Source organism: Neofelis nebulosa, chromosome 6 (assembly GCF_028018385.1).
Source record: "Neofelis nebulosa isolate mNeoNeb1 chromosome 6, mNeoNeb1.pri, whole genome shotgun sequence".
NCBI lineage: Eukaryota > Metazoa > Chordata > Mammalia > Carnivora > Felidae > Neofelis > Neofelis nebulosa.
This window is the reverse complement of record NC_080787.1, coordinates 93713082-93726427: the sequence shown is the minus strand read 5'-3', so window position 1 is coordinate 93726427 and position 13346 is coordinate 93713082. Positions and strand designations below refer to the sequence as shown.

The 13346-nt window shown below is 37.7% G+C and overlaps 1 long non-coding RNA gene across 7 annotated transcripts in view; it reads right to left on the bottom strand.

The window, feature by feature from the left end:
* The window catches only part of LOC131514602 (uncharacterized), a 58608-nt gene extending 47785 nt beyond the window's left edge, over positions 1 to 10823 (bottom strand). For all 7 annotated transcript variants that reach the window (XR_009263156.1, XR_009263159.1, XR_009263160.1 and 4 more), the window contains exons 1-2: positions 10684 to 10823; positions 9382 to 9439 (exon numbers count right to left, since the gene is read on the bottom strand). This is a non-coding gene — a long non-coding RNA (uncharacterized LOC131514602). The remainder of the gene's footprint in view (positions 1 to 9381; positions 9440 to 10683) is intronic.
* Between the last annotated feature and the right edge of the window lie 2523 nt (positions 10824 to 13346).

The following is a 13346-nucleotide window of genomic DNA, read 5'->3' as shown; positions in this document are numbered from 1 at the left end:
ATATATAAATATAATAGCTTTATAAATACGACAGATGGCACAAGCTTTGATGTTTGACTGTCTCCTGTGCACACATACCTGTCCTTATTTCACATATTTATTCCATAACAACTCTTCTATTTTACTTCTTGTCTGATAACTAAACCATGCAGGTAAATCCAATTAGGGACTGGCTTTCTCTCTGGGCACCAGCAGAGCAACCAGCTGCTGATCATTAGTGCCCCTCCACATCTAGGTAGTTCTACTAAAACTAATTAGAGGGCTTATATCAGGACTTTTAACAAAACGATGTTGTCTTTGAATAACTCCAAAGTGGTATGGACAAAATGATAAGCGGCTTTCTTAGACACTGAGTGAAACACTGAACAAATTACAGTATCCGTAAGTGAGCCAGCTGTTGGCAGCCGCAATTTCTCCCCCCATATCCTTCCCTGCTAATGAGTTAACCCATTTCAACACGCTTCTTCTGTCTTCTTGGGTGCCTTCTTCACGAGGCTCTCATGAGTTGTAGTAGAGGAGGCTGGGTGACACCGTCTGTCCACATTGGTATGAATGCTGAGGGCACAGACATTTCTCAGTTTGCAAATTGCATGATTATTGTGGGAGCTATTTGTGGAAAATTCTTATAACTTTGTTCCTCTGCCTCTTCCGTCTGCCCTGTTTATAGGCAGCTGTCTTCTGTGTTCTCTCCTCCTCTGGACTCTGGCTTTCTGAGACGGCCTTCCCCACACTCTGCCCTGTCCTGCCCTTCCCTGCCCTGCCCTGCAGCAGACAGTGGCTGCTTCAGCTCTCTTCCTGCCCTTTTCTCCAATATGGGCGGGAAGTCATCTATAAAACAAGAAGCTAAACTAGGTAATTAATAAAACCCAACCAGCCTACTTACGTAGGTAACCATTTGGGGTTGTCCACACAGATTCCGAAGTTCTTGGAACTTACTGAGGAGTTGAGGTTCCTTACCACTCAAATGATGATTTGGTGGGAAGGACAAACTCTGGGGGCATGCCAACATAGGAAAAAAGATGCCTCTTGGAAGCTGAAAGGAGTTTGTCTGTAATTCATTTTTCTTCATTTTAAAGCATTCCCAGACCATATGAAAGTCCATAGAGTCTTCCTTACCAGTACATGTAGATAATAATTATAAGCAATGTTTTTTGAGCACTTACTATGTGCCTGACCCTATACTGAGTGCTTTATTCATCCTCACAGCCAGCCTTTAAGGAAAGTACCATTATTATACTCATTTCACAGATGGTAAAAATGTGGGTCAGAGAGGTTAAGTCATTTGCCCAAGGTCACATAGTAGCAAACAGCAGAGCTGGGCTTCCAAATTAGGCAACCTGACTCCATGACATACACCCTCAAACTCCTTGCATTCTACTGCTTCTTCATATGAGTTTTGTATGCACAACAATTTGGTTGGAATCATGTGTGCATGTCATGGCGGGGGGGGGGGGGGGGTTTGAAATGGTATAATTCCATCGAATAGCAAGTGATTACCTGGATTCTCTTTCCCCCTTTCAAAACAACTGCTTGCCAAAAGCACATCTTATTTGTTTAATTTATTGGTTCCTATAAATCTAAAGTTGGCAGAACTGCTCTTCCAAAATTATCCATCCTGATTTGGGTTGGGAAACAAAGATTTTCATCTGGTTTGGGATGGGTACAGGCACTTTAAGAGGGTGCCATGTGAATCACAAGAAATACAAAAATATAATAGAAAGAGACTTGATCTTTTCTTATAGGAAAGAAAACTGAGGCCCAGGAAAAATGAGGGACCTGTCTGGGTTCAGAAAGTTTGTTAGTGATAGAGCCTAAATGTCCATCAACTGATGAATGGATAAAGATGTGGTTTATAAATACAATGGAATACTACTTGGCAACGAGAAGGAATGAAATCATGCCATTTGCAGCAACGTGGATGGAACTGGAGGGTATTATGCTGAGTGAAATAAGTCAGTCAGAGAAAGACAGATTTCATGTTTTCACTCATATGTGGATCTTGAGAAACTTAACAGAAGACTATGTGGGAAGGGAAGGGGGAAAAATAGTTACAAACAGAGAGGAAGGGAGGCAAACCATAAGAGACTCTTAAATACAGAGAACAAACTGAGGGTTGGTGGGGGGGTGAGGGAGAGGGGAAAATGGGTGATGGGCACTGAGGAGGGCACTTGTTGGGATCAGCACTGGGTGTTTTATGTAAGCAATGAACCACAGGAATCTACCCCAAAAACCAAGAGCACACTTTACACGCTGTGTGTTAGCCAATTTGACAATTAATTATATTCAAAAAAATAATAAAACACTTTGAACTTAAAGAAAAAGAATAGAATTAGAATCACTGATTTTCTCCTTTAAAATTCTTTCTAGAAATGGATGGTGCTTCTTACCTGGTAGAATCTGAAAATATCTAAAATAGCTACAATAAATGCCATAGCCCTGCCACTGTCAAAGGACTTATATTTTTGATAACATGGTATATCTTTTCCTTTCTTTCTAGCATCAGTATCCAAGGGAAAAGAATATGGGAAACCAGCAACCATAGCTACTGTACCTCTTTTGTCACCGCGACACTGAGAAAGCAGTCCCTCACACTCATTTCTGGACCAGAGAGGTTACGGCAGATACTAGAGTAAGGGAACATGATGAACAAAGCAGAGCCAGATTCACCACCTGTGAGCTGGCAGTTGTATCACCTAATCCAGTCATATTCATGGCACATTTCCCTTAGAAGTGCTCTTAAATCTTACCAGGCCTTTTATTAGTCAACCTTCCTGGAGTTGAATCAGGAGAAAAATGTATATAAAAAAACATACTCCCTCTGTCCCCAAATCCTCAGTCTCAGATATGCAAATAACCCAAGTCAATTATTAGACCTCCCTCCATGCCATCCTCCCAAAGATAGGCATGAAATCCTTTCCAAATTATTTGTCTATGGAAAAGAATTTATTCAATAAATTTAATAATTTACTCATTTCCTCAGCTTGGGTGCCCCCATCATGCAGCTTGTCTGTGATGTTCACTTGCTGTGTTACTGGATCTGCTCTGCTTCTCTCTGACCTTTCAGTTCAACCTCTGCCCCCCAATGATTGTAGTGTACCTGTCGCCATAGCCCATTTCTCATGAGGGAGAATCTGGCCAATCAGTGAATTGATAGACCATGGAGATGTGTTCATCCCTGGTCCAAGAACCATAGTGGCTGGAAAAGCAGCAAGCCTGCTTTAAATTCAGTAAATTTCAATGAAAAGTATTAAGACATCAAACTGAAATGAAGAAAAAGATATGAGTAGTATTATAATGCTCTTAATAATATAGTTCAACCCTTTATGCTGGAATAAGATCAATCCCAATATATATAAAACCAGATAGTCTATTCAAAGTACAGCATCACTTTATGTAAAGAGAAGTATTCTAGAAACTCTCCAATTTTTACCTCATGGGATTTTACTGTGTTTAAATACAAAAAGGAAGGACAAGAAGCATTTACTCAGTCTGGAGTTCAGAGACAGAAAAGGACCATGTGGCTTTCAAGGTATAGGAGATGGCAGTTCCATTGTTCCCTGAGGACTGGTGTTCCCCAGCTCCCATCTTGACGGTTATATTCTCTTCCTTTGAGTTCCTTAAGCTATTCCTGTAGTCTTTAAATTATTCCCCTTTTGCTTAAGTCAAGTAGGCTTGTGGAGTTTTGTTTCTTTTTAACCAAATTCTAACTGGCAAGTCTACATGATCACCCCTATTCAAAAGTTTTATTTGTTTGTTTAATCATTCTTTCACTATAATGGTGAAACATGGGAGTCTCAATTAGAAAGAGACAAAGTTAAATGCGTCCACAATTTGAAAGGTCTTTATTTAGAATGTTTCTACACCAAATCTATGTCCGTGTGTGAAATCAGATTAATTAGCAATATGGTTAGTGTGAATTCTGCTACCATCACAGAAGTCATTTGTTGAGCAGGAAATACATGTAATTTCAGGCTTCAGATTAAACTAGTTATCATCTGGCAAAGCTGAATCTCCACAGCCAAACTCAGAGAGCTCAGGTTCAGTAAATAGAAGCCTAGCACCTGATATTTCCAAATCAGAATGTATACTATACTTTTAATATCAGGCATCATAAATATAAAAAGCAAAGACACACACACACACACACACACACACACACACACACACACACAATTTAAGAGTAAGCAGCACCACATAGTGGTAAGATAGGGAATAGCCACTGTGGGAGAGATGCAGGAGCATTTGTTCCCTTGGAGACAGAGGACTGGTTCTTTGTTATTTTTCCAGAGCCTTAGATGTGATCAGTGCAGTGTTATTTTCTGTGAGAAACCATTTTTATGATGTTTTCACTTCTTGACCTCTGGACAAAAACAATTGTTGGCTAAATTTCAAACTCACAGATGAAATGCTAACAATGAAAAAATAGTTGTCGTATTTTGCCATGTGTGTTTGTGTTTATTACAACCAACTGCATTTCAAAAAACAAAGATTGAAAAAGTGTTATTGCCCGAGGACTTTCCTTTTATGCTTTGGGACAGAGAACATTTTACTGCTAAATTTAATCTACTGAAAATCAAATTTAATAACTGAAAAATTAACAGAAATGTAACCATGGGCATTATAGTGATCACATTAAATAAATGAAAGTAAAATACACCTGTAATATGGTAAATTTAGCTAAAATTCGGCTTATAATTTATTCTGTGTATGAAGTATAAAACAATGATCTGAAAAACATTCCTACCTCTTTCAGTCTAAAGATATTGCTTCTTCAGTCCTTTGAAGAATAAGACCATAATTTCTAGAATGTATTCTGTTTGTGTCACAATGAGATGTTCATCTTTCCTCAACAATGCTTGATCTCTTAATACCTTCACTGACACCCTCAGTGGACAGCCTTCCTAGGCATTTCTCCATAAGTGAAGAGTTTTCAAGAGAACTTCAGCAGAATCACCGGTGTCTAAAGAGTCATTTTCTCATTATTTAACTTTTAAAGCCTTTTTGCTATTGAAGGAAACATGATTAGCATCAGAGCTGCAAAATAATCTGTAGTTGAGAAGAATGCATGGTCAGGACCAGCAAAACTCTGATAGCATCTCTGAATGGTTAAGAGAGCATAAAAGTAAAGACAGTCCTTAGCACAGTTGAGTGACATACTGAGTGATGCCAGCCCAGTGTTTTCAGTACTTTTACACTCTTCATATCCCAGAACACAGAGAATGAAAGGTCCTGTATTGTCCACATTTCCATATTTTCTCTACATTTCTTGATGCTCTGGAGCCTCACAGCCATGGGGAGATGGCCCCTGGGGGCAATCACTTGTCTGTAAGAACCCCTTTCATATGTGAACCAACCAATCCAGAACCCTTACTCCCCAATTACCTCTTGAACTGAAATTTCAAATACCAAGCCACCACCCACCCTACTGCCCCCAGTCACCTCAGGACTAGGCAAAAGACAGTTCAGAACAACCCATACACCCCCGAGCCTGCTGGAATTATTCACACTAGCCAATCCTAACCCTGCTTACCTTGCTTTGCGCATTCTTTCCCACAGAAAATACAATAAAGGCTTTTGCCCATTCTTTCCCTTGCTTTCCCTCTGCTTACTGACAGACTCCAGTGCTTCCCATGTGGACCTGCGTGGCATGCCTAGCCTCCTGCTTCTAAAGACCTGTGAGTATAAAATTTCCTTCCTTCACCATAGTCCTTTCCATGTCTATGTGTCTTACCATAAAACAAATTAAAACAGCTCCTGGGTACATTTTAAAGCAGGTTCCTAACAATGTAGTGCCCTTTCATCTCCATCATTTTCATTTCCTGATACCTCTCTAGTCCCCCAAATTATGTGAAAGTATGTTTTGTCCAGGACTGTGTGTGGATTTGCCCAAGAGATGTATAACGAGAGGATGATGCCTCTCTTTGTTACTTTGTTTGTGGATCTTATTTATGCCATTGAGAAAGTTCTCCCATAAAACTTAGCCCAAACAGGGATTCTGAAACCATGCTTTCTGGGGCTTTATGACCCAAATTTAATTTCTTACTTTGAAATTTGATTATGGCTCTGGTCTCTCTGTATTAGTTCCAACCATTTTTTATTGCACTGGCTTTTAACTGATTTTAAAGTGCTAAAACAAATATAAAACTGATTAAATAACCAAGGCATTAATTTGGTGGTAATCAATAGTCGTCACATTTACGTATTTGCCTCACGTGGCTTGATGCATTTGGCATATTGTGACATATTATATTTTGACTAAATAATTAACTTCCAGTCTGCCTGAGACATCGTTTCACTCTCCTCAGACCTTGTGCCCAATTGACTCTGCTGCCCAATTTCCTCTCTTGGATTCGGAGTGCCCCAAGGCTCAGCCTGTTTCATTTGTGTAACTAAACACTGTTCTCCTAGGGTTACATTTAATTAAAACAGCGGTATTTAAGAGAAATATTTCACTTCTTAGGTCTAAACCATCCTTTGCTAGTATAATTACTTCATAAAAATCACACTGTGGCAAGATAGGGAAAAGACAGATGCAATTATGGAATCACTCTCTGAAAGCTGGAGAATAAAATTATCAGGAAGCAGCTGTCATTTTTTTTTTGCCTTGTTTCTACTTAATAAACTTATACCCCAACTATATCAACAAAATACCATCCACAGTAGGTGCCCAGGTCTTTCTTGCTGAAAGAAAACAGCTTCTGAATCTTATATGTGTGTAGGTGTGTTGTACATGTGTATGCATGTGTGTGTATGTGTACTCACGTGTGGCTGAATGAATGTGTGTGTGCATGTGTGTATGTCGAGGGCACGATCATTAATTAAGCTCCTCCTACACACAAGGCACTTTGTTTAACCACCACACATTTTTTCTCTTATTTAATTCTTACAATTCTAATAAATATTATGATTCTTACAATCACAGCCCTGTGCAATGAATTTTCAACTTTAAATGTTCTCAGTAATATAAAGATAAACAAGAATGGATGTTTCTGTTTAAACAGAGAGAACTTAACTGCTGAAGTGAAAAATGTCTTAGAAACTCTACTTACTTTATAAGGAAGTTAACATTTCTGTGCCAGGCCCTACGTTAAGAATTTTATATATGTTTTCTCATTTGAGCCTTTCAACAATTAATGAGATGGGGTTTATTATTCTCTTTTTATTGTTGAGGAAAATCAGGCTTCCGACAAGTAAAATGATTTTTTACGTTTATTTAATTCTATTCTCCTGCATTTTTTGTCAAGGATGGTGAGGTAGACATCTTCGTCAAGATGGTGAGATATTTTAAGATCTTAACTGAGGTTACTTTTTGTGAATTTTCTTGATTTGTGGGACTCATGGCATCAGGGGAGTGAGCAGACACTGCTTTCCAGAGCTCACAGAGAAGCCCAAGCCACGGCCAAGATGGCGCCTGAGCAGGAAAAAGCAATCATCCAGGCCAAGACTTCCCAAACTCACTCTGGTGAAGGACCAGTTACTTTTTTAATAAAAATAAAATAATATAAATAAAATAATAAAAATGAACTTTCAGGTATATGAGATAGAAAATCCAAAGATATCAAAAATACAAGCCCCAAGTTTTAATTATTAAATTCAGATTTCTACAAAAGTTTCTGAATGTTTACTCTCAATTCCTGTCTGATCTCATTGATAACTAGCAACAGTAATTTAAATAGTTTTATTTACTAGTATCATGTCCATATAACACCCTTTTTATAGCCCTGGTCCAGGCCACAGGCCTTAGTGTAGCCATTCAGAGTTCTACTCACCTTAGTTTGGGGTGGGGACCAGTCAGGGATTCCTGGTCCGTAAGAAGACAAAGAAGAAGTATGTAAAGAAATGATAGACTAAAGAACCCTGTGACTGGGTCAAGAAGGACACAGAGCATGGATTATACAATTGGAAGCCAAAGTAGAACCAAGCATCCATGGAAGACAAAGTGGAGGCAAAAGTCAATCCCTAAGACTTGGTGAGGTGAGTCACACCTCAGGGAAGACCTCTGAGGGCAGGAGATCACCAGGGATAAGAAATGCACTCTTCTGGGAAAGCAAGCTGGTGCAGCCACTCTGGAAAACAGGATGGAGTTTCCTCAAAAAACTAAAAATAGAACTACCCTACGACCCAGCAACTGCACTACTAGGCATTTATCCACGGGATACAGGTGTGCTGTTTCGAAGAGACACATGTGCCCCATGTTTATAGCAGCACTATCAACAATAGCCAAAGTACAGAAAGAGCCCAAATGTCCATCGGTGGATGAATGGATAAAGAAGAAGTGGTATATATATATATATACAATGGAGTATTACTCGGCAATCAAAAAGAATGAAATCTTGCCATTTGCAGCTACATGGATGGAACTGGAGGGCATTATGCTAAGTGAAATTAGTCAGTCAGAGAAAGACAAAAATCATACGACTTCACTCATATGAGGACTTTATGACACAAAGCAGATGAACATAAGGGAAGGGGAATAAAAATAATATAAAAACAGGGAGGGGGACAAAACAGAAGAGACTCATAAATATAGAGAACAAAATGAAGGTTACTTGAGGGGTTGTGGGAAGGGGGATGGGCTAAATGGGTAAGGGGCATTAAGGAATCTACTCCTGAAATCATTGTTTCACTATATGCTAACTAATTTGGATATAAATTTTAAAAAATAAAAAATTAAATTAAAAAAAAATTTAAAAAAGAAACGCACTCTTCAAATGCAACACCATTCCCCTCAGATAAGCCTCCATAAGCCCAGAGTCTCTCAAAAGGAAAGGAAGAAGGGGGTAAAGAATCTTGAATGGCTGAGTAGTAAATTTCCCAAAAGACTGAGTTTAAAACCAGAGGTGACTAAGCTATCTGAAATTGGCAAAATTCAGTTTTCTGCTATTGAAGAGAAAGAGGGTATTGTGCAGTAAAACAAATGTAATTCCAGAAATTTTTTAATTATATTTTTGAAACTTGAGTATGTATTTTGTAAAACATCATATCTCCTACATAGAATTATTTACATTTTTAACAGAAGACACTGTTCTGATCTAGAAAAGTGAATTTTTTTTTAGAATTCATTTATTTATTTTGAGGGAGAGAAACAGCATGAGTGGGGGAGGGGCAGAGAGAGAGGGAGAGAGGGGGAGAGAGAGAATCCCAAGCAGGCTCTGCACTACCAATGTGGAGCCCAATGTGGGGCTCAAACCCATAAGCCGGAGATCATGACCTGAGCCAAGTTGGATACTTAACTAACTGAGCCACCCAGGCTCCCCTAGAAAAGTGAATTTTTAACAGAAGAATGTCTAGTAACAAGCATAAGTCACCAGGAGAGACATTTTTTTTTTTAAACAGGGAATTTTAATCTCTTAAATCACAATGTCACAGAGAGTCACTTACCCATATGTTGAGGCCTTTTGAGAAGTTCTGTTACGCCCCACAGAAATCATTGGCAGATCTGTAATAATAGATGACATTGTAGGGCTTTGCATTTTAGGAATCATTTAGTATTTCATTTGTTTAACTGAGAATTAAGTGTGATACACAGTTAAATATCTGAGTGGTAAATAATCCATCTAGATGAGAATGGAAATTGCTCTCTCAGTCAGGTGTTTTGCTAGTACGCAGACTATGGCATCAACATATTGACCTTCACTGTCTTATCACAGTGTTCGCAACTATGTCCTCTAGGCATGGCTCCTCACCCATCCTGCATGGCAACAATAGTGAGTATCCAAACTTTTTAGCCACCAGCTTTTCTTTTTTTCATATAAAACTGAATATAGAATTTATAAAACAGAGACAAGAGGAATGAAAACACATCCACCAGTAAACTCCTCCTCATGTCAGTCCCTGAGGCTATGCAGAACTCTGGGTCTCTGAAGAACAAATTTGGAAACCAGTTCAGGGGCTCCACCTATGCAGATGGCTGCCTCCTCTCCCTAGAACAATAAACTATGGGCTTTACCCAGCTGTGGACTTTCCTCATATTTAAAGTGGTCAACAGTCGGGAGACGCTTTGGTGGGAAAAGCTTTGGCTGTTTAACAACAGCTGATGAAGAGAATGTCTTACCTCTGAAGACATGGCCTGTGTGATATTGCAGATTGGGGCTCAACAGAAAGCCACTGTTATGTGGCCATATCATTGGACTGGAATGAAAGATGCGGTTGGTTTTATTCATTATGGTTTGATAATAAGGCAATGCCTTAAGGCAAAAACGTAGAAAGTCCTGCGTTCCCATCTTTACTTGTTGACACTGACTTAGCTAAATGACATCAACAACATGTTTTTAGTCCCATATTTTCAATGAATATATCCAGATTTACTATTTTGATTTCTTGTGATGACATCTTGTGACAACATCTGAAACAAGTTTTGAAAAGTAATGATATGAATATTTTATGCTGTCTTCCACTTCCTGTACTTTAATCTCCATATTGAGGGTACAGTTTCTTCCATGAATCATCCTCCTAACTTTCTGTTTGGTTTTATAACGACATATGGTAGCTATTATCACAATCAATAGCAAAAATAACCAAAAATGTTCAATTTTAAACATGACCACTTTCTCAAACCATTGATTTTAAAAGATATTTTTAAGACAACGTATTTATACTTTGTTTAAAGTCATGAAAATAAGCCATTATTAATTCATTCTTTAATTTCGCATTATTTTAAATATAGATTACTTGAACACTTACTTTATATGACGCCCTGTTTTGAGATAACCAAAGTGAATGAGCCATGATTGACCTGAGCTATCCACAGTTTAGTAGCATTGTCAGAGATTTAGAAAAGAGTGGGGTGCACATTCTCTTCCTAACAGAACCTCGAGTCTCTCAGGCATGCATTTTGGTCATAATTGACCTCAGCTCTATTCCAAGGACAGTCTCTGATTGGCTTAAACCGTTCCGCATAATCCCATTCTCCTGACCTAGTCCCAGAATGAAAGACACAATCTAATTTGATCCAATCAGAGTGAAGCCCTCCTTGGAGCTTTTTACAGGAATAGGGAAAGAGAAGCTTTCTCTTCCTGGGTACTACAGTGATGGCAAGTGTGACAGATTGTATTATCACTGTGAGAGAAGCGGCTGGAGGACAAAACCTAAAACAGAGCTGAGAGAACTTAGAGAAACAGAATCAGAACCATGATCAAACCGATTGTATAGGTTTTTATTGCATGGGCAACAGACTATCTGGGTTTTCTGTCACTTTCTACAAAGGCACTCCGGCTAAAACAATGTCAGTAAGTGTCAACCTCAGGGAAGGTGAGAAGTTACTAAAACTATAGTCAGAAGTTTCCAAAATAATCTTACTCCTTTAGATGACATCTAAAATGAGCTGATATTTGTCAACAATTCTAAGTGATAAATTTTCCTCTAAAAACGCAGGAACAAATATTCCAATACATCTCTCCAAAACAATGACATCTGTAAGGAGTTAACTTTAGGATCAATGATGCTCTTAGATACCATCTTATCTTTAGATAAATGTTTTACTTAAGTTCTTCCTTAACTTTGGAAATAGTTTAATATAGTTCTGGAGTTTGAAATCATGTGAATCAACTAGAAAATTTGTGAAAACAAATCACAGCATATTTACAGTGACCCCTGTTATGACCATCGCCCCCATCAACTAGGACATCCCAGCTCTAGCAGTCTATGATTTTAAGTATCTGTTAGGCAGCTACTCTGGACTTGACATTGTGTGAAGCTATGCGAATTCCAAACATTTTGGTGAAATCTGTAGAATACTAAACATCTCAGCCATGACCCACATGAAGTTTACTAAAAATAACTGGTTGTTTTCTTTTGGTAAAATTAAAAGTTGAGTTTAAGATATAATTTTTGTTTACTCCTAATCCATTGGTATGAAAAAAATTTAATTAAAAAAACCCCTGCTTTTCTACTTTAAAATATTCACCCATGAAACACAGACTTTATCACTTTATTTCTTTTCTGTTTTTACTTGAAATTTTAACTTTATTTACAAATTATCTCCTATAAACAAAGATGCCATTCTATCCCTTTAAACTAGTGTAACTGATTTTTTCCAGAAAACCATTTACATAGTTTTAATCTTCCTGCACATCACTCTCTTAAAGAGAATGGGCCAGAGACATTGTATAACCACTAGGTGGCACTATAGTTCGAAATAACACTCAAATAAAAGACAAGATATTTATGAGAAATGGTAAAACAGAAGAAAGAAAACCAAAAGAGTATAATAAATCCATATTTAAGAAGAGATTAAACACTGAAGTCCTTTAGTGTTTATTAGAGAAAATGAATTAACCTTATTCAGTTAATAAATTAACTCAATAAATTAACTTATATAATCTGTCTAATCAAAAATCTAAGCTTTTTCCTCCAGTTGAAATAAGGCCACTGGAAGGCAATAACTAATTAAACAAGTCATAATTATTCAAAAATATTTTTGTTTTTCCATATGAAGTCTAAATTTAGGTTCTAGCTTATCTACCAAATTTTACAAATAATTTTTTTCTCAGGAAACAAAAACAAAATATCTACTGGCATTCCTTGGTGAAAGAATAAGATGTTACTAAGAGGTTAAGTATATGGTTTATTTCTTTCTTCTATTTGGAGCACAGGCACACAGGTAGTTTATATCCAGTAAACACAGTAAATTATAACTTTAATAAATTTAGGATATTGCCTGAAGTATGAAGTTACTTTTATATACTTTATTATGTATATAATATTTATAAATATATAAATATATAAATATAGATGCAGTATTTTATTGATCATGCATAGTCTTTGTTAACCAGCTTGTTGGGGGGTGGTGGGCTGAATGGATGATGAGTACTAAGGGCACTTGGTGGGAGTAGCACTGGGTGTTATATGTAAGTGATGAATCAATAATTCTACTCCTGAAACCAATATTACGCTATATGTTAACTAACTTGCATTTAAATAAAATCTTGGAATAAAAAACCCTGGAAGAGCACACAGGAGTTATTGGCCCCCTGAGTGAGTAGTCCATTGGACTTTACCTTGTCTTGGACCTTGAGCCATCCAGAGATCTTGGATAGTTTTCAAACCCATGTCTTCTGTCCTTCAGACCAGTCTACTTATATGATATCAAGCAGTGGAGAACTCCTTCTCCAAGTCAAAAAGTAAAGCCTAAGAGTGAAATACAATTGATTTTTAAAAATTTAATCCGAATATTTGATTTCATGGATCAAAGGCAGAGTTAAAATGTAAGCTTGTTTTTGCCCCATTTAAGAGGGGGAAAAAAAGTGCTCCCTATTTTAACAGGTCACTTTGTCCTTTCTAAATGTTCTCTGCCAGGCCCCATTCTCTCTTATGGAAAACAGTTCTGTTAAGTCACTAGGAAGAGA